At 43.7% G+C, this 23,227-nt stretch overlaps 1 protein-coding gene across 1 annotated transcript in view; it reads left to right on the top strand.

The window, feature by feature from the left end:
* Positions 1-790: 790 nt before the first annotated feature.
* The window catches only part of LOC110537139 (protein phosphatase 1 regulatory subunit 3B), a 36,148-nt gene continuing 13,711 nt past the window's right edge, over positions 791-23,227 (top strand). The window contains exon 1 of the mRNA XM_036937126.1: positions 791-920. The gene's annotated coding sequence lies outside the window, so the exon portion shown is untranslated. The remainder of the gene's footprint in view (positions 921-23,227) is intronic.

Raw genomic sequence — 23,227 nt, 5'->3', positions numbered from 1 at the left:
AGTATATTGAAAACCAAAAACATTTAGACTTTTACTCAAGTACTATTTTACTGGGTGATTTTCACTTTTACTTGAGTAATTTTCTATTAAGGTGTCTTTACTTTTACTCAAGTATAACATTTGAGAACTTTTTCCACCACTGCCTATGTGACTACTAACGAATTGACACAATCCTCGACCACTCAACCTTTCCAAGTTATGGAGGAGAGAGGATGGAGGATGGTCTTTTTCCAAATGAGAAAACCCCCTTGCTCCAGCCAAACGCCACGCCCACAGACATTCATTTATTCTCCACAATGAGTCTGGATCTGAGTATCTCCCTGACACTTCACCGAATGCCAACACATTTGAGGTCGTATGATTGGTAAGAAACTGATGAGTCGGGCCAGGGCCAGAACACACATGGGTAAAGCAGTAGTTTGAAAATGTGTCATTGGCTTTGATAATCTGATTGGTTAGAGACAATTGTTTTGTGCAATGCCCCTCGTCACCACAGACGACTTCAATGATGGCAGTCTCAGACTAAAGTATACTGAACAAAAATATAAACACAACATGCAACAATTTTAAGGATTTTGCTGAGTTACTGTTCATATAAGGAAATCAGTGAATTGAAATAAATTAATTATGCCCTATCTATGGATTTCACATGCCTGGACAGGGGCGCAGCCATGGGTGGGCCTGGGAGGGCATAGGTCCACCCACTTGTGAGCCAGGCCCAGCCAATCAGAATTAGTTTTTCTCCACAAAAGGAATTTACTACAGACAGAAATACTCCTCTGCACCCCCCTCTGACGATCCGCAGGTGAAGAAGCCGGATGTGGAGGTCCTGGGCTGGCGTGGTTACACGTGGTCTGCGGTTGTGAAGCCGGTTGGACGTACTGCCAAATTCTCTATAACAGCATTGGAGGTGCCTTAAGGTAGAGAAATTAACATTACATTCTCTGGCAACTGCTCTGGTGAACATTCCTGCAGTCAGCATGCCAATTGCACACTCCCTCAAAACTTAAGACATCTGTGGCATTGTGTTGTGTGACAAGGAAAGTTTCTGGGATCTTTTATTTCAACTCATAAAACATGGGACCAACACTTTACATGTTGCATTTATATTTTTGTTCTTAGTATTAAGCGAACAACAGAGCAGTGGAAGGACAACCCGTGAACTGGGGATGTTACGTCTTGTCTTACCCAGCCTCCCTTGCAGGATCACCATGTGCGGCTCTGTATTTAGGGGAAACTGATGAGTCACAAGATGGCAGGTACACCCGAATGGATGTTGGACTTGGAGTCAGTGGAACCCACTGGTGAAACAGAGAAGCCACTCTCTGTACTAGTGAGTTTTGGTGCAGAGTTTATACAAGATGAAGTCAAGTTATGATGTGTCAGTTTTTGTCCTGAATCCCGAATTACAGTTTTTTAGGTGTTGTCATGACATTGGCCTCTCTCTACCCTACTGATGTTACATTTGCAAACCCTTTGGTTAACATAGAGATTCTGGGAACATCAGAACGTGGGGGGAAATGAACTATATTCTGGTAATCCAACCAATTGAACATATGCAGTGGTACTTAATGAATATGATGTCAGTTCGGTTGTCATCTGAGACATTCTCATCAATGATAAGATGACGAGCTCTACAGTGTAAAGTCTACACATCAGAGTTATCGGATTCCCATGGAATTGTTGTTCAATTTAAATGTTTGAACATGAAATTATTCCTGATGGGATGAAATGTGATTTTAGCTTCTAAAATGTGAGATTTGGGTTTTCATAAGGCTCTGCTCAATCAGTGGCCCGCCCCTGTGAAGGGACATGGGCTATAAAACTTTTCAAACACGCCCTCCTCTCCCTTCCTATATAAAGCCTTGATGACAATATAACCTCCTGTTCCGAGGATGTGAGGACGACGGTCCGATGTCAGAATGGTTCAGATAATAACTACAGAACGAAGCCAACATCAGCGTGAGCTTTGGTTGCGAATGGTATGAACTTTGAACTCTTAGTCACTACAGAAGTGATACCTCCTAGCCGTTGAGTTAGCAACAGCAGCTGCAAACGGAGGTTAGGAAGGAACAGACAGAGTGTCCTGTCTACCACACAACGACTTTACCACAACATATCCAATTTACCAGCAGAGACATTCTTCAAAGGACTCAGTTGGGCAACACGGCCTTCCATCTACCACCAACCTACTGAAGTGCAGCTCGGAGTAAATATTTATTGCATTTTCCTTTTCCAAATGGGCGGTAATTTAGAATGCACAAGATACTGTATTTATGATAGCACAGCTTCTTCCTTTGGTCCTCAGTCTTCCTTCTCTTTCACTCAAAACCAGCCCTTTTCTTTTGTGTAACAAGCTGTCATGTCTGTTCCGCCCGCTAGGGACGTTTTCCTTTAAGACAATTTGTAATCAAGTTATGATTGTGTAATTCTGTGTGATTAGTTAGGTATTTATAAATAAATAATTAAACCCAATTTTGTATTGCTGATTCAACTTGTTAGCCAGGGTTTGTGAAGATAACCAAGAATTTACAACTTTCAGATGAGACTGAATTAAGGTGACGATTAATATTGACTGCTATTGATGTAAAATATTACTAGGTCTTTAAGAGTTTATTCGGAAGATAACAGCTCTATAAATATTATTTCGTGGTGCCCTGACTCTTTAATTAATTACATTTACATGATTAGCTCAATCAGGTAATATTAATTATGGAGAAATTACTTTATAGAATAGCATGTCATTTCACTTAATCCGGCGTAGCCAAAGACACGACAGTGTCAAGCTTATGGTCACGTGGAAGCAGTGTGTAGAAGGGAAATTCCTAGATGTGAGAAGTGTGCTGGAGGACACAAGACAAAGGAATGTCTAGTATTGGTGGAAAAAGTTGTGTGTGTAAACTGTATGGCTACCCATGGTACTGGAGATCAGAGGTGTCCGGTGAGAGAAAGACAGGTTGAGATTGCCATGATCAGAGTAGTGCAGAAGGTGTCATATGCTGAGGTTGCATCGTTTTTTTAGCATTGTTTGTAACTTATTTTGTACATAATGTTGCTGCTACCGTCTCTTATGACCGAAAAGAGTTTCTGGACATCAGAACAGTGATTACTCACCTCGAAATGGTCAAAGATTTTTTATTTAACAAGTCCGACGCGAAGGATATACTGCTTTCTCGAGACCAGGCCCAAATCCCTGTCATTTGCTTGAAGAAAAGACAGAGAAAAAAGGGGCGGACGTCGGGGTGCGTTGTGAGAATTCGTAGGCGAGTGAGTAAACCTCCACTACCATCCGTAATACTGGCCAACGTGCAATTATTGGAAAATAAATTGGACGATCTACGATTAAGACTATCCTACCAACAGGACATTAAGAACTGTAATATATTATGTTTCACGAGTCGTGGCTGAATGACGACACAGATAATATTGAGCTGGCTGGGTTTTCCGTACATCGGCAGGACAGAGCAGCTTCATCTGGTAAGACATAGGGCGGGGGTGTGTGTCTATTTGCCAAAAACAGCTGGTGCGAGCTGTCTAATATTAAAGAAGTCTCGAGGTATTGCTCGCCTGAGGTATAGTACCACATGATAAGCTGTACACCACACTATATACCAAGAGAGTTGCCATCTATATTATTCAGAGCTGTCTATTTACCCCCACAAACCGATGCTGGCAGTAAGACCACACTCAACGAACTGTATAAGTGTCACGACTTCCGCCAAAGTTGGTACCTCTCCTTGTTCGGGCAGCGTTCGGAGGTCGACGTCACCGACTTTCTAGCCTCCACCGATCTACATTTCTTTTTCCATTTGTTTTGTCTTGATTGTACACACCTGGTTCCCATTACGTTTGAATTATTTCCCTATTTAACCCTCTGGAGCCATCATTGTTTTGTGCCTGTTTATTGTTGTCAGTTGTCTAGTTTATGTGATTCTGGATTTTCGTTCTCCTTGTTGGAAGATTATTTTTGAGTAAAGTTACTATTACTACTCATCTCTGTGTCCTGCACCTGACTCTGCCTTACCCACATCACCTAGACTCTGACAATAAGGCCATAAGCAAACAAGGTGTCACGCCCTGACCATGGAGAGCCTTTTTATTCTCTATTTTGGTTAGGTCGGGGTGTGACTAGGGTGGGTAATCTAGGTTGTTTTGTTTCTATGTTGGCCTGGTATGGTTCCCAATCAGAGGCAGCTGTTTATCGTTGTCTCTGATTGGGGATCATATTTCGGCAGCCATTTCCCCACTGTGTTTTGTGGGATCTTGTTTATGTGTAGTTGCCTGTGAGCACTCCATAGCTTCACGTATCTTTTGCTTTTTATTGTTTTGTGCGTTTCACGAATAAAAAGTTGTGGAACCCATATCACGCTGCACCTTGGGGCGAATGTTCTTTCGACGATCATGACACAAGGAAATCCAGAAGGGGCGCTCTTGACCACCTTTACTCCACACACAGAGACACATACAAAGCTCTCCCTCTCCATCCATTTGGCAAATCTGACTGTAATTCTATCCTCCTGATTCCTGCTAACAAGCAAAAACTAAAGCAGAAAGTACCAGTGACTTGCTTAGTACGGAAGTGGTCAGATGACGTGGATGCTACGCTGCAGAACTGTTTTGCTAGCACAGACTGGAAGATGTTCTGGGATTCATCCAATGGCAATGAGTAGTATACCACCTCAGTCACTGGCTTCATCAATAAGTGAATTGACGATGCCATCCCCACAGTGGCAATGCGTACATATCCCAACCAGAAGCCATGTACTGTATTACAGGCAACATCCACACCAAGCTAAAGGCTAGAGCTGCCGCTTTCAAGGAGCGGGACATTAATCCGGACGCTTATAAGAAATCCCGCTACGTCCTCAGACGAACCATCAAACAGGAAAAGCGTCATTGCAGGACTAAGATTGAATCCTACTACACCGACTCTGATGCATGTTGGATGTGGCAGGGCTTGCATACTATTACAGACTACAAAGGAAAACCTACAGTAGCCGCGAGATGCCCAGTGATGTGAGCCTACCAGACAAGCTAAAAACCTTTTATGCTCGCTTTGTGGCAAGCAACACTGAAGCATGCATGAGAACATCAGCTGTTCCGGACGACTGTGTGATCACTCTCTCCGTAGCCAATGTGAGAAAGACCTTTAAACAGGTCAACATTCACAAAGCAGCAGGTCCAGACGGATTACCAGGACGTGTACTCAAAGCATGCTGGACCAACAAGCAAGTGTCTTCACTGACATTTTCTACTTCTCCCTGACCGAGTCTGTAATACCTACATGTTTCAAGCAGACCACCATTGTCTCTGTTCCCCCAAGGTAAGCTGCCTAAATGATTACCGTCCCATAGCACTCACATCGGTAGCCATGAAGTGCTTTGAAAGGCTGGTAATGGCTCACATCAAAACCATCATCCCAGAAATCCTAGACCCACTCCAAATCACATACCATCCCAACAGATCCACAGATGACGCAATCTCAATCACACTCCACACTGCCCTTTCCCACCTGGACAAAAGGAACACCTATGTGAGAATGCTGTTCATTTACTACAACTCAGCTCAGCATTCAACACCATAGTGCTCCATAGTGCTCAGCTCAGCGTTCAACACCATAGTGCCCACAAAGCTCACAAAGCTCATCACTAAGCTAAGATAGACCCTGGGACTATTTAGTTTTTTTTACGTGTTATTTCTTACATTGTTACCCCAGGAAATCTTAGGTTTTATTACATACAGTCAGGAGGAACTATTAGATATAAGAGCAACGTCAACTCACCAACATTACGACCAGGAATACGACTTTCCCGAAGCAGATCCTATGTTTGGTCCACCACCCAAGACAATGGATCGGATCCCAGCCGGCGATCCAAAACAACGGCGCCGAAGAGGGGGCAGACGTAGCGTTCTTCTGGTCAGGCTCCATTGATGGGTACGCTCCAGAGCATACTACTCGCCAATGTCCAGTCTCTTGACAACAAGGTAACCGAAATCCGAGCAAGGGTTGCCTTCCAGAGAGACATCAGAGACTGTAACGTTCTTTGTCTCACGGAAACATGGCTCACTCGAGACACGCTATCGGAGTCGGTACAGCCACCTGGTTTCTTCACGCATCGCGCCGACAGAAACATGCATCTCTCTGGTAAGAAGAAGGGTGGGGGTGTATGCCTTGTGATAAAAGAGACGTGGTGTGATCATAACATACAGGAACTCAAGTCCTTGTTCACCTGACCTAGAATTCCTTACAATCAAATGCCGACCGCATTATCTACCAAGAGAATTCTCTTCGACCATAATCACAGTTGTGTAAATTCCCCCCCAAGCAGGCACATCCTTGAAAGAACTTCATTTGACTCTATGTAAACTGGAAACCACATATCCTGAGGCTGCATTTATTGTAGCTGTGGATTTTAACAAGACTAATCTGAAAACAAGGCTCCCTAAATTTGATCAGCATATCGATTGTGCGACCTGGGCTGGCAAAACCCTGGATCATTGTTATTCTAACTTCCGCAACGCATATAAAGCCCTCCCCCGCCCCCCTTTCGGAAAAGCTGACCACGACTCCATTTTGTTGCTCCCAGCCTATAGACAGAAACTAAAACAGGAAGCACCCGTGCTCAGGTTTGTTCAACGTGGTCCGAGAAATCGGATTCCACGCTTCAAGATTACTTCGATCATGTGGACAGGGATATGTTCCGCATAGCGTCAAACAACAACATTGATGAATTTGCTGATTCGGTGAGCGAGTTTATTAGCAAGTGCATCGGTGATGTTGTACCCACAGCGTCTATTAAAACATTCCCCAACCAGAAACCGTGGATTGTTGGTAGCATTCGCGCAAGACTGAAAGCGCGAACCACTGCTTTTAATCAGGGCAAGGTGACCGGAAACATGACCGAATACAAACAGTGTAGCTATTCCCTCCACAAGGCAATCAAACAAGCTAAGTGTCAGTATAAAGACAAAGTAGAGTCGCAATTCAACGGCTCAGACACGAGGTATGTGGCAGGGTCTACAGTCAATCACGGACTACAAAAGAAAAACCAGCCCCTTCGCAGACCACGATGTTGCTCCCAGACAAATTAAACAACTTCTTTGCTCGCTTTGAGGACAATACAGTGCCACTGACTCGGCCCACTACCAAAACCTGCGGGCTCTCCTTCACTGCAGCCAACGTGAGTAAAACATTTAAACGTGTTAACCCTCGCAGGGCTGCAGGCCCAGACGGCATCCCCAGCCGCATCCTCAGAGCATGCGCAGACCAGCTGGCTGGTGTGTTTACGGACATATTCAATCAATCCTTATCCCCGTCTGCTGTTCCCACATGCTTCAAGAGGGCCAACATTGTTCCTGTTCCCAAGAAAGCGAAGGTAACTGAGTTAAATGACTATCGCCCCGTACCACTCACTTCCGTCATCATGAAGTGTTTTGAGAGACTTGTCAAGTACCTTATCACCTCCACCCAACCTGACACCCTAGACCCACAGACGACGCAATCGCCATCACACTTGCCCTAACCCATCTGGACAAGAGGAATACCTATGTAAGAATGCTGTTCATCGACTACAGTTCAGCATTTAACACCATAGTACCCTCCAAACTCGTCATTAAGCTCGAGACCCTGGGTCTGAACCCCGCCCTGTGCAACTGGGTCCTGGACTTCCTGACGGGCCGCCCCCAGGTGGTGAGGGTAGGTGCATTCTCAGCCCTCTCCTGTACTCCCTGTTCACCCATGACTGTGTGGCCATGTGTCGTGGAAATTTCCTCTATTTACCACATCATGGGAGCAAACCACACACACAAGTCAGAGTTAGTTATCAAAGTCCATCTTTAATTATATGAGCTCTATCACAACCCTGTGACTCTCAGATAAATTCAGTGTCTCTCAGTGAATTCTCTGAGAGCCCCCTTACAATGCAACTGAGTTCCTTTAATAGCAAAGACCCACATAGTCAGACAGCATAGACATAACTCATCGTTCAGCTTTGTCTCCTTTCCCAAACCATAAACCAATCCTCCATTACAACAGGCATATATCAAATTGTCATTTAGATACAACCCACTCTAAATACAAACTCCTGGACAAACTCACGGAGAGGAGGGTGAGGCTATAGGTTAAGATAGAAACAACATAAGAGGGAGCATAGAATGATTCCAGACACTGCAACCTTCCTTTCCCCACTATGGGAAAGGTAGAGAGTGAAAGATATGTTTACACATGATGACACTTTGACCTCTCCCCTCTCAGCGGCCATGCAACTTAGTCTTGACATAGAACAGATACTGCAACCCTCACCACAGAATAACACAAAAATACCATTCTGATGAGAATTAACTTACACACATTTGATGAATATAAAACATCTTACATATGTTACCAACAAATTCTGAATCTTCCCTAACACATGCACGCCTCCAACTCAATCATCAAGTTTGCAAACGTCACTACAGTGGTAGGCCTGATTACCAACAACGACGAGACGGCCTACAGGGAGGAGGTGAGGGCCCTCAGAGTGTGCTGTCAGGAAAGTAACCTCATACTCGATGTCAACAAAACAAAGGAGATGATTGTGGACTTCAGGAAACAGCAGAGGGAGCAGCCCCCTATCCACATCGACGGCACAGTAGTGGAGAAGGTGGGAAGTTTTAAGTTTCTCGGCGTACACATCACGGACAAACTGAAATGGTCCACCCACACAGACAGCGTGGTGAAGAAGGTGCAGCAGCGCCTCATCAACCTCAGGAGGCTGAAGAAATTCAGCTTGTCACCAAAAACACACAAACTTTTACAGATTTACGATCAAGAGCGGGCTGTCCTGTCGGGCTGTATCACCACCTGGTACGGCAACTGCTCCGCCCACAACCGCACGGCTCTCCAGAGGGTAGTGAGGTCTGCACAACGGTATCACCGGGGGCAAACTACCTGCCCTCCAGGACACCTACACCACCCGATGTCACAGGAAGGCCAAAAAGATCATCAAGGACAACAACCACCCGAACCACTCCCTGGTCACCCCGCTATCATCCAGAAGGCGAGGTCAGTACATGTGCATCAAAGCAAGGACCGAGAGACTGAAAAACAGCTTCTATCTCAAGGCCATCAGACTGTTAAACAGCCATCACTAACATTGAGGGGCTGCTGCCAACATACTGCCAACATACTGACTCTTAAGCCACTTTAATAATGTGTATAAGGTAGTTGTTGTGAAATTGTTAGGTTAGATTACTTGTTTGATATTACCGCATGGCCGGAACTAGAAGCACAAGCATTTCGCTATACACGCATTAACATCTGCTAACTATGTGTATGTGACAAATAAAATTGGATTTGATTTGATTCCCTCTGCAACTGGATCCTAGACTTCCTGAAGGGACGCCCCCAGGTAGGAAGGGTAGGCAACAACACATCTGCCACGCTGATCCTCAACACTGGGGCCCTTCAGGGGTGTGCGCTTAGTCCCCTCCTGTATTTCCTTATCACCCATGACTGTGTGTCCAAACACGACTCAAACACCATCATTAAGTTTGCTGATGATACAACAGTGGTAGGCCTGATCACCGACAACAACGAGACACCCTAAAGGGAGGAGGTCAGAGATTTGGCAGTGTGGTGCCAGGACAACAACCTCTCCCTCAGTGTGAGCAAGACAAAGGAGCTGATCGTGGACTATAGGAAAAGGCGGGCCATACCGGCCCCCATTAACATTGACGGGGCTGTAGTGGAGCGGGTCGAGAGTTTCAAGTACCTTGGTGTCCACATCACCAACAAACTATCATGGTCCAAACACACCAACAAAGTTGTGAAGAGGGCACAAAAAAAAAAAATCCCCCTCAGGAGACTGAAAAGATTTGTCATGGTTCCACAGATACTCAAACAGTTCTACAGCTGCACCATCGAGAGCATGGTTGCGTCACCACTTGGTATGGCAACTGCTCAGCATCTGACCGTAAGGCTCTACAGAGGGTAGTGCGTACGGCCCAGTACATCACTGGGGCCAAGCTTCCTGCCATCCAGGACCTAAAAACTAGGTAGTGTCAGAGGAAGGGCCAAAAAATTGTCAGACTCCAGTCACCCAAGTCATAGACTGTTCGCTCTGCTAACACACGACAAGCGGTAACGGAGCAACAAGTCTAGGACCAAAAGGCTCCTTAATACCTTCTACCCCCAAGCCATAAGACTGCAGAAAAATGTATCCCCCCTTTGGTTTATTTAGTAAATATTTTCTTAACTCTATTTCTTGAACTGCATTGTTGGTTAATAGCTTGTAACTTAGCATTTCATGGTAATAGACTTTGATTTGAAGAGTGTAGTAGATGGGTCCAGGGTGAGGGATCCTAAGAAGATCCCTGTGAGTAGGCTGAGGTCAATAGAGAGTGATAGGAATAGCATGTCCTTCACCAAGGTTGTTTTTTTGGCTTCATGGCCATGGTTGTCAACTGTACTGCAGGAATTGAACAAAAATCACAGAGAATAGATGTTGTGATGGCAACTGCAGGGAAGGACTTAGGTGTACGAGAGTTTACTGCAAAAGAGTTAAAAGGTGTTTTGAACGATAGTGTCCCATCCTCCCAGGCTGCTGGCCTGGTGTAGGAACAGATAGAGCCAAAGTAATGGAATAGTGATGTTTTAATGGGTGTAGGGTTAGTTGGTAAGGCAATTTTTTCACAAAGTGTAATGAATTCATACTACAGAATAGTAGTGTGGTACACAGCCAACACAGTGGTGGCATGCACCTATAAACTTTTTTTCATAATACTTAAGAAGAAGAACAGTGGAAGAATTTAGAGGGAGTCATCAGGCTAGCAAGTCCCAATCCTAAACCATAACCTTAACCTAACCTTAAGCATTTTAAATGTCAACTTCAATGGGGTAGGGACGTCCCAAGGATTGTGATAGAAAGGACCATTTCCAAATAGTTTTGTAGCAAACAATCTGAGTATTTGAGCAGTAAACCTAAAAGCGTCCGCATACATAGGTTCGATTGGGTCTTAGCCGAACTCGGCTTGTTGAAGCAACCGTCTGTCACGCCCTGGCCTTAGTTATCTTTGTTTTCTTTATTATTTTGGTTAGGTCAGGGTGTGACATGGGGGATTTATGTGTTTTTGTCTGGTCTAGGGGTCTTTGGCTGTTTCCTTTCTAGGTAGTTTGTAGGTCTATGGTTGCCTAGATTGGTTCTCAATTAGAGGCAGCTGTCTATCGTTGTCTCTGATTGGGAACGATGTTAAGGCAGCCATATTCTGTGGGTACTTTGTGGGTGGTTGTCTTTTGTCTTTGTGTCATTGTACCAGATAGGACTGTTTTGGTTTTCACATGTGTTGTTTTGTATTTTGTAGTGTTCTCGTGTATGGTCTTGATTAAACATGTTGAACTCTAACCACGCTGCATTTTGGTCCTCCTCTCCTTCAACGGAAGAAAACTGTTACACCGTCTGTGCTCTCATACTCCCAAAACACTGTTGTTTGAAAAACAAGAAAAAAAAATGCAATATTACCGTTGTTGGTCCCTCTCGAGCCACTATAGCAACAACATAACCGGGAACACTTCCTCAGAATAGTAAGAATTAATATAAGATAAATCAAAAAATCTGTCATTCATTTTGAATTTTTGCAAAGGAGGTCTTAGTGATGCAATTTTATATCTAGCTAAGAGGTTTGGTGCAGTGTTTCTCAGGTGAATTTTTTTAACATAAAAACTACTACTCTCGTTGAATGACAAACTAGGAGTAGTACCCTTGACCAATCACTGACGAAAACTTGTGTCCAAACTTTGACTTGTCTCATGTAGCCTAGCGGTTAAGAGCGTTGGGCCAGTTACTGAAAGATCACTGATTGGAATCCCTGAGCAGACTAGGTGAAAACCTGTCAATGTGCCCTTGAGCAAGGCACTTAACCCTAATTGTTCCTGTAAGTTGCTCTGGATAAGAGCATCTGCTAAATGCCAAAAATAACAAATATGTATGCACGAATAGCCAAAGAAATTAAATGCTGAAGACCGACACGAACAAAAGCTAAAATGTTGTCCCAATATGTGTGTGAACTGTTTTGACTGGGAAGCATATGGTACGCTATAGAAGCAGAATGAACTCTTGGTAGGTGCATCTGTGAAAGTCGGACACTAGTGGTTTTCCAACAGCAAGGCTCATCAAACATTTTGGAGTGGCAGGGTAGCCTAGTGGTTAGAGCGTTGGACTAGTAACCGGAAAGTTCAAATCCCCGAGCTGACAAGGTACAAATCTGTTGTTCTGCCCCTGAACAGGCAGTTGACCCACTGTTCCTAGGCCGTCATTGGAAATAAGAATTGGTTCTTAACTGACTTGCCTAGTTAAATAAAGGTAAATAAAAAAGAAGTGAAGAAGTGAAAAATAAGTTTCTTAAAGTTGCCAGGATGTCACTTGTCCTACTTATACCAGTACACTCATAACAACTTAAATCATTATGAAACTTTTATTCGATAAAATAAGCCACATTTACCAAATAAGCCAGAACATTTTTTGGTAATACAATTTAACACTCATTGAACTTCATACAAAAACGTGATTGGTGAGAAAAAAACATCCTGAAAAAACACTACCTGCTGGAGATGACAGATTTTGGGCCCAGTGATCCCTCTGGCTTCTCTTCTTTCTCTGTCACAAAGCATCTTGTTCTTCTAAAAGCCCATTTATACTTGATCCGAAAATGTGGTCAGGGGCACCATATGGATAGTGTGACGCAATTGCGAAGCCTCCAGAGGCATGCAGAAGCCAAATTGAGCTCTGTACCGCATTGCTGTGTGCCGCCCAAATAAATGTTTTCTACCAATCCGTGGTACCGTGCCATCCCAAATATAAAACAGGAAAGTTTGATCAAGCGAATTGAAAAATTATTTTGACACCCAAAAGTCAAAGAAATCCATGTAATATAGGCTACACCTTCACAATAAATCAATTATTTATTTTAGACATGATTGGAAGAAAATGTAGTCCGTTTCAGAAGAACAGAATAGCAGACTGAGTTGTCCTTATGTTAGGTTCTGATCTGGCTATGCCAAATGGCTGTGGACTACACAAGTTCATTTAGCAGACAAGATTTTCTTAGAATTCCGTGGCATTATTTTATAGTATGAAGAATACAATTGAACAAAGTTGAATAAAATAGAAAGGATATTTTCTCCAAACGATTTGAGGGAGTGCGCACATGCGCAGGGAGTGCGCACTATTCTGTAGTGCACAGGGAGTGCGCACTATTCTGTGTCGAGCGGTTCACAACGAAATAGGTATTCCTATATGCTCTATTTAGAGTTATTGATGTTATTAATGCAACTTTAGTTGTTCTACAAACGTTGGGTTATGTGTGCAGTAATATGAGTGCAGTAATGTCTAACAAGTAATATCTAACAAATTACACAACATATACCCAATACACACAAATCTAAGTAGGAATGAATTAAGACTATATACATATATGGACGAGCGATGTCAGAGCGGAACGGACTAAGATACAGTATAATAGTATAGAATACAGTATATACATATGAGATGAGTAATGCCAGATATGTAAACATTATTAAGTAACTAAGATACGTAGAATAGTATAGAATACAATATTTTTATTTATTTATTTTATTTCACCTTTATATAACCAGGTAGGCTAGTTGAGAACAAGTTTGCAACTGCGACCTGGCCAAGATAAAGCATAGCAATTCAACACATACAACAACAGAGTTACACATGGAATAAACAAAACATACAGTCAATAATACAGTAGAAAAAAAGAAAACAAAAAATATATATACAGTGAGTGCAAATGAGGTAAGATAAGGGAGTTAAGGCAATAAATAGGCCATGGTGGCGAAGTAATTACAATATGGCAATTAAACACTGGAATGGTAGATGTGCAGAAGATGAATGTGCAAGTAGAGATACTGGGTGCAAAGGAGCAAGATAAATAAATAAATACTGTATGGGGATGAGGTAGATAGATGGGCTGTTTACAGATGGGCTATGTACACGTGCAGTGATCTGTGAGCTGCTCTAACAGCTGGTGCTTAAAGCTAGTGAGGGAGATATGAGTCTCCAGCTTCAGTGATTATTGCAGTTCGTTCTAGTCATGGGCAGCAGAGAACTGGAAGGAAAGACGACCAAAGGAGGAATTGGCTTTGGGGGTGACCAGTGAGATATACCTGCTGGAGCGCGTGCTACGAGTGGGTGCTGCTATGGTGACCAGTGAGCTGAGATAAGGCAGGGCTTTACCTAGCAGAGACTTGTAGATAACCTGTAGCCAGTGGGTTTGGCGACGAGTATGAAGCGAGGGCCAACCAACGAGAGCATACAGGTCACAATGGTGGGTAGTGTATGGGGCTTTGGTGACAAAACGGATGGCACTGTGATAGACTGCATCCAGTTTGTTGAGTAGAGTTTTGGAGGCTATTTTATAGATGACATCACCGAAGTCGAGGATCGGTAGGATGGTGGGGCTTTACCTAGCAGAGACTTGTAGATAACCTGTAGCCAGTGGGTTTGGCGACAGGTATGAAACGAGGGCCAACCAATGAGAGCGTACAGTGGTGGGTAGTATATGGGGCTTTGGTGACAAAACGGTGGCACTGTGATAGACTGCATCCAATTTGTTGAGTAGAGTGTTGGAGGCTATTTTATAGATGACATCACCGAAGTCGAGGATCGGTAGGATGGTCAGTTTTACGAGGTTATGTTTGGCAGCATGAGTGAAGGATGTTTTGTTGCGATATAGGACGCCGATTCTAGATTTAATTTCGGACTGGAGATGCTTAATGTGAGTCTGGAAAGAGCGTTTATAGTCTAACCAGACACCTAGGTATTTGTAGTTGTCTACGTATTCTAAGTCAGAGCCTTCCAGAGTAGTGATGCTGGACAGGCGAGCAGGTGCGGACAGTGATCGATTGAATAGCATGCATTTAGTTTAACTTGCATTTAAGAGCAGTTGGAGGCCACGGAAGGAGAGTTGTATGGCATTGAAGCTCGTCTGGAGGTTAGTTAACGCAGTGTCCTAAGAGGGGCCAGAAGTATACCGAATGGTGTCGTCTGCGTAGAGGTGGATCAGAGAATCACCAGCAGCAAGAGCGACATCATTGATGTGTACAGAGAAGAGAGTCGGCCTGAGAATTGAACCCCGTGGCACCAGGCCCTCCGATTTGACACACTGTCAGAGAAGTAGTTGGTAAACCAGACGAGGCAATCATTTGAGAAACAAACCAAGGCTGTCGAGTCTCCGGATAAGAATATTGTGATTGACAGAGTCGAAAGCCTTGGCCAGGTCGATGAATAAGGCTGCACAGTAATGTCTCTTATCGATGGCGGTTATGATAATGTTTAGGGCCTTGAGCGTGGCTGCGGTGCACCCATGACCAGCTCTGAAACCAGATTGCATAGCGGAGAAGGTACGGTGCAATTCGAAATGGTCGGTAATCTGTTCGTTAACTTGGCTTTCGAAGACCTTAGAAAGACAGGGTAGGATAGATAAGTCTATAGCAGTTTGGGTCTAGAGTGTCACCCCCTTTGAAGAGGGGGATGACCGCGGCAGCTTTCCAATCTTTGGGAATCTCAGACGATACGAAAGAGAGGTTGAACAGGCTAGTAATAGGGGTTGCAACAATTTCGGCAGATAATTTTAGAAAGAGTGTCCAGATTGTCTAGTCCGGCTGATTTGTAGGGGTCTAGATTTTGCAGCTCTTTCAGAACATCAGCTATCTGGATTTGGGTGAAGGAGAAGTGGGGGAGGTTTGGGTGAGTTGCTGTGGGGAGTGCAGGGCTGTTTACCGGGGTTGGGGTAGCCAGGTGGAAAATATGGCCAGCCGTAGAAAAATGCTTTTTGAAATTCTCAATTATTGTGGATTTATCGGTGGTAACAGTGTTTCCTAGCCTCAGTGCTGTGGACAATGGGATGAAGTGCTCTTATTCTCCATGGACTTTACAGTGTCCCAGAACTTTTTTGAGTTTGTGCTACAGGGTGCAAATTTCTGTTCAAAAAAGCTAGCCTTAGCTTTCCTAACTGCCTGTGTATATTTGTTCCTAACTTCCCTGAAAAGTTGCATATCACAGGGGCTGTTCGATGCTAATGCAGAACGCCACAGGATGTTTTTGTGCTGGTCAAGGGCAGTCAGGTCTGGAGAGAACCAAGGACTATATCTGTTCCTGGTTCTACGTTTTTTTAATGGGGCATGCTTATTTAAGATGGTGAGGAGGCACTTATAATATACTTTTGGTTGCATACTCCGATTCATGGTTGCTGCCATCTTGCTAGTTAAATTTTTTGACTGGAAACAAACATTCTCAATGGGCTGTGGCTTCCACCACCATATCTTCTACAGCGTCACTTGTTCTCACAACTCTTAATTGCCTCTGCATAGGACTGGGATGGGCAACTCCAGTCCTCTGGGGCTGGAGTGGTGCCAGACTTTTCCACCCATCCCTAGCAAACACAGCTGAAGATCATGATTAGTTGATTATTAGAGTCTATCTTCAATGTACTCCATGCTCTTCACCCAGCTGGTGGGTGGTTCTATTGTCAACCAATAATTAGGGTGTTGTTGTTTGACCTACACAAACCTGACCAAAGACATGACTGAAACAGGAACAAACTTTGCCACCATTCATGTATACAGTGGATAGATACAAATGAATGTGATATTTTACACTCTCTCTCACTAATTGATTGTGCAATGTACACACATTTGACTTCAGTTTGTGAGTGTGTGATAAAGTACTTAAGTAAAAATACTTAAGTACTACTTAAGTAGTTTTTGGGGGTATCTGTACTTTACATTATTATTTATATTTTTGAAAACTTTTACTTCACTACAATCCTAAAGAAAGTTATGTCATTTTTACTCCAGACATTTTCCCTGACACCCAAAAGTTTGTTACATTTTGAATGCTTAGCAGGACAGAAAATGGTCCAATTCACACACTTATCACGAGAACATCCCTGGTCATCCCAACTGCCTCTGATCTGACAGACTCACTAAACACAAATGCTTTGTTTTTAAATTATCTCTAAGTGTTGGAGTGTGACCCTGGCTATCCGTAAATAAATATAAAAATAACTAATTGTGCCGTCTTGTTTGCTTAATATAAGCAATTGTAACTATTCATACTTTTACTTTTGATACTTAAGTATATTTTAGCAACTACATTTACTTTTGATAAGTATATTTAAAACAAAATAATTTTAGACTTTTACTCAAGTAGCATTTTAATTGAGTCATTTTCTATTCAGGTATCTTTACTTTTACTCAGGTATGAAAATCGAGTACTTTTTCCACCACTGGTGATATGGGGGTTGGAGGCATGTAGCCTAGCATTTTAGAGTGCTGGGCCAGTAACCAAACGTTCGCTGGCTCGAATCCCCGAGCCGACTAGGTGACAAATCTGATGTTGTGCAAGGCACTTACCACTACTTGCTCCTCTGGACAAGAGTGACGACTAAAATGTTCATGTGTATTTCAACAGTATAAAGATAAACCTTTATAAACAATGACAACACTGCCATGTTGATCTGAGTCCTGCCACCGGAAAACCACACTAGTATCCGCTTGTCGCAGATGCACCCGCACCTCCTCTGACTACACTCCTCCGCTTTCGGCTACAGTCTATTTATTCAGCCTTACCAGTCAAACGAGCCAGGTAACTCCAGATGGATTTGTGGACAACTGGGACACTTTTATCGACAATGAACTCAGCGTGAACCCGCAGGGAAGTCTGGAGTACCTTCCTGGCAATTTCTAGAACGCAAACAAATTTTAACTGTTCTGGGCCCGGTTTCCAAAAAGCATTTTAAGGTTAAGTTTATCATTAGAACCTTTGTAGGCGCATCGTTAAATCTCCAAGTTGTTTCACAAAACCATCGTTATTAACGTTGCACTTGAAGAACCTTGTAATCTAAAGCCTGCCTCAGACTACTCGTAGAACAGCTAAATGCATCGCTCGATGCTTTTTGCCATCCCTCGTCACTTTATACAAAGAAGATCTTCGTTAAATATAGAATCACATGGTTTATCCGTCTCTGTGACTATCGGTCTCTGTGACTGCCAAATACAAAGTTGACAATGTCTTTGCAATTGATACAAACAAGCAACGTCTAAAAATATGATTCAAATGACCGAGATGACTGCATTAAAATACAAACCGTAGACTATAGACCTATTTCAATCATATTGAAATACATTTATTGTATTTTATTTTTATACTTGTAGGCTGTCTGTAATTGGTCTCAATATATTTCATAATGTGTAGCCTAATATGTGCGCAATGATGTGCCAAATCATTGATTTAGTAAATCCTTATTTGCTGCCATAGGTGCTAATATCAACCTAGGATCTGATCCGTCATCAGTATTGTGAAATAATTATAATGTTAAAGTAAGATTTTAATGTTGAAAGCTGATCCGAGAACAGAGCTCCCTTTCTTTTGATTCTATCAGTATGGACACATGCTCCAACAACGCACTTAGAGACCGTTCTCTCTGCATGATGTTTTGGGAAATGCATGTTACATCTTCGGCCATAGGAAAGATGCATTATTAAAACACTAAATTCCATCGCTATCGGAAACCGGCCCCTGATTGGTCCCAGAAACCGATGGGTTGGGCCAGAACCAGAACACACATGGGTAAAGCAGCGTTTGGAAAATTCGTAATTGGCTTTGATCCTCTGATTGGTTAGTGATTATCCAATCGCTGATGAGTTTGTTTTGTAGGCTACAACAACCCTCATTTTGACATCACAACAAAGATTAGATTAGTATTTGATCACCTGCACAGGTCACAGATGTAGCTGCAGTGTACAGTGACATACTTAAGCTCCAAGCTCCAACAGTGCCGGTGTGAATGGAAAAAAAAAATATATATATATACTGTATACATGTTTACAACTGTAACAATGATCAATATAAATGTCCATTGGTGTGTGAGCAGTGTAATTGTCTGTTGAGGGGGAGGGAGGGGCAGGAAGGGGACAGGGGGAGCAGGTGGCTATTCAGCCGCCTGATTGTCTGTGGGTAGAAGCTATAGGCCAGTCTGTTACTTTTAGCCATGATGCTCCTGTACTGCCCGTGTCTGAGTGATGGAAGGGGTAGCTGGGGTTTTCAAAACAACTGGGAACTCAAAATGAGGTCAAATCATGTCAGTGATCTTCAGGTAGGAGCTCTAGAAAGATGCCAGAGTTTCCGGCTTGGATTTCCGAGTTGGATGACGGTTAAACAGTTCCCTTTTGTCTTGTACGCACTGATGTCGGAAGTCGGAAACTTTCGATTCCCCAGTTGTTTTGAACATGACAAGTCTCAGACTGAAGTATGTAGCGAACATAGACTGGTTATTTAGCAACACAAACGATGCGTGCACAACTATGGGGCAAAACAGACAGGGTTGGTTTAGATTGTTGACAACATGTAAACTATATTTAATCTCCAATGTTTATTGAAACCTTAAATACATTTGCACAAGTAGCACTCGTTGTCTCTTAAATACATTGTTATAGTTGTTGGTTAGCCAGCTAGTGAATTTTAGCCATATTGACATGAAATCAGTCAAAACACCTCAAAACAAGATGACACTAGCTGAAACGAGTTACTTACGATTCCCCACATGGCAGTTTCTTGTCTTTGTTGGTAGCTATCCGGCTATCCAGAATCACAACAACCCATGGACTTCTGCCCCATTGAAGCGTTTTCGTCACTGTCAAATAACCCATCTATAGAGCAGCGGAATAATTTAATTTGGGTCTTGTTAGTGTTTAAATACTGGAAAGTTGAGACCAAATCACGGACGCTGGACAGAGTGGATTTCAGTTGTAACAAAAGACAGTTTTAATGAGTCAAAGATATCTTGTCCCGCAGTTTTACGTGCACGGATCTAGTTCACATAACTCGGCAAGGAGTCAGGTGAAAAAGAGACCTTATACAAAGGTTACATTCATTTTTATACATAGAATAAAGTAGGTGGAGTCTTGTCGTTTCGGTCTTCTGACTGGTCGGAGGGTTGGAGGCGGGCCTTGCTCTAGCCAGAGCGGGCCCCATTGGTGCACAGCAAAAGTCCTTTGCTCTTGGGACCGGCCAGTAGAGGGGGATGAGATGTGTGTTTATACAAGGAGATATTTGTGTGTCTGGAAATCTGATACCGGAGAGCAGAGGGGGTCGTGAAAGAAGAGAACAGAGGGGGTCAGTCTTATGGCTGGGTGTATGTGTTCTTGCGATGGAATGTCTTTGTTTATATGAGCTATGTGTATGAATATTTATATAACAAATCCCCCTCTTCACATCTATTAGATGTGAAAACTATAGTGCAATGGTGGTGGTTGCATTCGTGGGTATACATAAGGTGGTGCTTCTAACCTTGTCTGGTGTGCATGGTGGGTCTGTAGGTGTAGTGCTACGTTTGGCACGGGAGTGATTGGAGGGAGTGATATCAGGAACGGAGTTAGGGACATGTGTAGGGGTTGGTGTACGTGTTGTGGCAGGGTGAAATAGTTGTTCAATTAACCATGTGAAAGTGCCCAGGGACACCCCAGATATCAGTAAGAATATCACAAATAAAGGGCCAGATATCCCCAGCCTCACCCAGGGAGGGAGAAATGTCCCTCTAACTGGGCGAGGCTCCTTTTTCAGGGGAGGCGGAGTTTGATGCCGCATCACCTGAGGAAGGAGTGTCTTCATTTGGAATCAAATTTAGGCCGCTAAAATCAGCTCTGACTTCAGTCAGTGTTCTGGAAGGAGTTGGGGCTAGGGTGCAATGTGTCAGGTGGTGCCAAGGTGCGCCAGATTTATCTTTGACCTGGACTGAGTGTGAGGTAACCTCCTTCACTTCGTACGGTCCAGTCCACCTGGGTTCCAGCCACTTTCTCTTGTGGACGTTAACCCTCACCCAGTCACCAACTTTTACCTTCAGTAGTGGCGTGTCCCCCGGCAGCTCCACCTCCTGGACCATGTGAACCTGGGTAGAGACTGCTGCAGAGAGAACCGTCAGTTTTTTCACATAATTAGACATTACAATTTGTTGTAAGAGCGGGCATATGACCTCCCTCCCTTGGTGAACCAGGCATGACTCTTCCAGTCATTATCTCATGAGGCACATACTTTAGCTATCTTAGCTTTTGCTTTTAGTTTGACGTTCCACCAGATTTTGGGATTGGGGCCTGTACACAGATCCAAATCTGTGGGTTATGCCAAATCTTTCTTCCACCTGTCTCAGGTGTTAGTTACTGAAATGTGAGCCATTTGTCAAATTTGATTTGTCTTGGGATGCCATACCTGGGTATTAGTTTGGTTTGTAGCCACTTAAAGACTGAACTAGCATCCTCCCCTTTTGTTGGTATTGCCTCTACCCATTTGGAGAACCTATCTACTATAACTAGGAGATAGCGTTTGCCTTTAGATAAATTGTCGGGGCCCATGTCGGTGTAGTCTATACTAATGTCCTGAAAACATGCATTACGTACTAAGTATGAGCCCATTGGTGTTCGATATGGTTTCTTTGGGTTGTGTCTGTCACAAACATTGCATTCGTCACAAAATAAATCATCGTCATAAAATAAGTCAGTCATATTTTTTATATGAGGGTGCCACCAAATGTGCGAGGCCTTTTGGAGGGTCTTTAGTTTGCCTTCGTGTGTGGGGCCATGTGTTTCTCATAAAAGTTCTGGGTCCATCAGTGTGGACTGCTTCATGGGCATGGGCTGAGTCTGTATAGATATTCACAGTCTTTCCTTTTCCTCTGAGGGCCTGCGTCAATCCGATGATTTCAGCTAATTGGGCCGATGCTGGTTGAGGGATGATGGCTGATTGAAGGGTGACATTACGAGGTGAGCTGTTTTTTCAATAGCTTTTGCTACTGCAGCAACGTATCTGGAGCATGTTGTCTGTCCTACCTCAATGTGGTCAAGTTTGAAGAGTAGTACATCAAGACCCTTCTCTCCCCCTCTTGTTTCTGGAATAGGACGGATGAGGTGAATCCTTCCCTTTCAGAAACATCCAAATGGAACTTGTTCTTTTAGTCAGGTGCAGTCAGAGCTGCTGCCGCTGATATATCTGTTTTCAGGAGTGCTATGGCTGTTGATGCTTCAGCCGTCCAGGCCAGGGGTGCATGGAGGTTCCTTGATCGTAGGATGACCGGTGCTGCCACCCCCTCTGGGCCACACATAATGTTACAACAGCTGATAGGTGGGGTCAGGTGCATCATGTCTTCGTCCCAGTCTGCAGTGTAGAGGCAGTCATCAGTTTCTGTTGCATTGAGTGTGCAATGGATCTCAGCTTGGGGAGTCTTAAATGGGTGCAGAGTGTAGATTTGAGCTTTCAGTTGGTTGAACTTAAACTGGATGTGAGGGGTGGCAGGCCCTGTGGGTAGGCATTTTAGCCAGTACACTTCTTGGGTTTCAGACAGTGTGGGCATCGGCAGGAGTGGCATCCTCATCATTCTTACTGGGCGATCAGGTGTTGAAGTGGGAGGGTTGGTTGTAATCTTGCTGCTCCTGCTGCATGTGGCTAGGAGAGGGTCCTCCTCTTCCTCTTCCTGGTGCCCCTCCACGTCCTTTTTCTCTCCATTGCTGTTGCTGCAGGGAGAGTGGTTTCGTGCAATATCTGGCATAGTGACCGGGAATTCCGCAGTTATACCACTGGTAGTTTCCCCCTCTGTATGGTCCAGTGTAGGGGCCTCGTTGAGCCCGTTGCTGTTGCAGGATATACCACTGTGGGGGAGGGTAATGGGGTGGTGGGGCTGCCTGCTGTTGGATCATCTGAGAGACAATCTGTGCTACGATCTGAGTGTTATCTGGCTGCTCCCATTGGTCTTGAGTTTCTACTGCAATCATTTGTTTGGGCGTGGTGGCTGCAGACATTTTATCTAAGTCGTCTGATAATGTGTATAATGCGTTTATCTAAGTTTTAGTCAGTCCTTTGTGTGGTGTTTATTTCTATCTTTGTATACCCAGCCCGTACTGTGGTGTTAGCTCAGACTCCTCGCATGCGCCTCCACCCTCGCACAGATCAGTAATGTGGTTGCAGTTACGTGTGTGCCTCTCCGGCATGTAATTCGAATCTGTTCAGCGATTTGTTTAGGTAATTTTCTAGAAATGATTCGGCGATTTCCTTTTGGAACAATATATCAGTGAATATATGCGGTTCTATAACAATTTTCAAAGTAATTCTAGCTCTGTAGGAAAGATAGATAGAATTTCTAGAAAACTAAGAGTTGTTCAGTGAATTATTTAAATACT

The sequence above is a fragment of the Oncorhynchus mykiss genome, chromosome 12, assembly GCF_013265735.2.
Source record: "Oncorhynchus mykiss isolate Arlee chromosome 12, USDA_OmykA_1.1, whole genome shotgun sequence".
Lineage (NCBI taxonomy): Eukaryota > Metazoa > Chordata > Actinopteri > Salmoniformes > Salmonidae > Oncorhynchus > Oncorhynchus mykiss.
Note: the sequence above shows the minus strand (reverse complement) of the source record. Positions and strands in the feature narration are given on the sequence as shown.